This window comes from Octodon degus, unplaced genomic scaffold (assembly GCF_000260255.1).
Source record: "Octodon degus isolate 3935 unplaced genomic scaffold, OctDeg1.0 scaffold00010, whole genome shotgun sequence".
Classification (NCBI taxonomy): Eukaryota; Metazoa; Chordata; class Mammalia; order Rodentia; family Octodontidae; genus Octodon; species Octodon degus.
In genome coordinates, this window is record NW_004524586.1 from 3,047,367 (window position 1) to 3,049,416 (window position 2,050).

Here is a 2,050-nt window from a genome sequence, read left to right on the forward strand (position 1 = left end):
TAAATAAATAAATAATTTTTAAAAATAACATTTAAAAGGAAAAGTTAAAGTAACTGGGAAAGCTTAGCTTTAAAGAGAGAAGGTGGGCCGGGGAGATGGCTCAGTGGAATAAGCACTTCCCTGGCAAACGCAAGGGCCTCAGTTCCATCCCCAGTTCCGCAAAAAAATAAATACATAAAATAAAGACAGAAGGTGACAGGCTAGTACAGTGACCTGTCTCCAGAACATTCTAAGCCCCTTCTGAGTTCAGCCCATGGTGCACTGGGAAAAGTGAACTTAGCTTCTGGAGAACTAGGTGACCTTGGCAATCTGCTATCTAGGTTTCAGTTTTAGGCCACTTGGGATGAAGCTCCCCTGTCCCAGGATCGCGTTAGGTATCCACAGAAAAAGAAATGCTTGGATTCAAACCATGCCACGGACACGGCACTGCTAAGTGACTGCACAGTAACTGCAGCAGTGATCAGGCTCTGTCACACACGAGACTGAGAAGGAAGACAGAATGATGAAAGAGACGTGCGGCAGCAAGCTTGGGAACCAGACTGAAGGCGGTGCCTCCTCAACACACACACCACGATGTGCTCAAGAACTTTCAAACAAACACAGACACAGGAAGAACGTATCTTGAGCTCTCACGCACCCGGCATCCAGCCCCAAGAACTGTCCACCCCTCAAGGCCCGTATATCTATTCTGTGTTCCCACTAAGTGACCTTTATACTCTACATGTTATGGCTGATATCTGCATGTCCCCCTGTCTCAGTTACTCTTCTCTCACTGCTGGGACAAAATACCTACCCGACACTCAAAATAAAGGACAGAAAGGTTTATTTATCACACAGTTACTGGAGGTTTCAGTCCATACTCAGCTGGCTCCAAGGCAGAGAGGCACAAGGCAGAGAGCAACCTTTCATGGCAGCAGCAAAGAACAGAGAGCAAAAGGGAGGAGCAGCAGCAACAGTGGCTCCAGAGAGCAAGTCTGGCTCCCTTAGTTGCATTCAGGCCACCCGCCCCAGGCTGGGCGCAACACTCCTACCCACAATCGCAGTGCATCATGAACTAATCACAAACTGTAGAAATCCAACCCATGATTGCATGAGGCTTTGGGAGGACAACTAGACACAAAACATAACACCCCAAGGTCTCCTGTGCTCATAGGTGGGGCTTTGAGGAGATGACTGGACCCTGCATACAATATACAGGAGTAGAAGAGGCTCAAGCCACTGCCCTTGTTGCTTTTGCTGTCCTCTGGGTGCCACGAGGTCTTTGTTCTCTGCGCTGCCTTGGATCCAGCCAAGACTGGACCGCGACATCTATGAGCTGTGGGCTAAACAAACCATTGTTCATTTCACAAGCTGCAACGTTTGAAAATTTTTTTATTTTATTTATTTATTTTTTTGTATTTAGGGAAGGGTCTACAGGGTGTTCAGGCTCTCACTACTAGATCAGACTCGCAGTGATTCTCCTGTTTACAGCCTCCCAAGTGCTGCGCCCAGTCTCAATCGCCATCTCAGTGCGCCCCAGGGGTGGGGCCGGCACGGCAGGTCAGGGGATCGAACCTCTGGCCCCTGCACCTGCCTGCAGGCACTTGAATCTGCTGAGCTATTCGGCTGGCCCCTTACCTTCCTTTATGAATTTGTCCTCACAGTCAGGTGACTCCAGACACCTACAGGTGTTTTGAGGTCATTGATTTCTTGCACTAGTTCAGGGGTGCTGAACCCAACCAGCCAGCATCATTATGTTTCCTATTCTACCAAAGATATTCAAAACTTTTGTGTAGGGAGTCTCTAAATTCCTGACATCTCACAAGTGGTGAAGTAGGATGATCAAATGGATGTACACAGCACATTGGTTCACCCAGTTCATGCCAAGGATTGTCAGTATTCCCCACAGAATTAAAGAGAGACCATGACATCTTTAGGTTCATCAAATTAGAGAGCCAACCCAGGAACCTCAAAAGCTACTAAAGAATTTCATCACTATAATTCTGTTTCTCTAGAGCCACTCGGGCCACTGATGGGATTAAAGCAAGGTGTAGTGTTGGGAGGTGAAGCC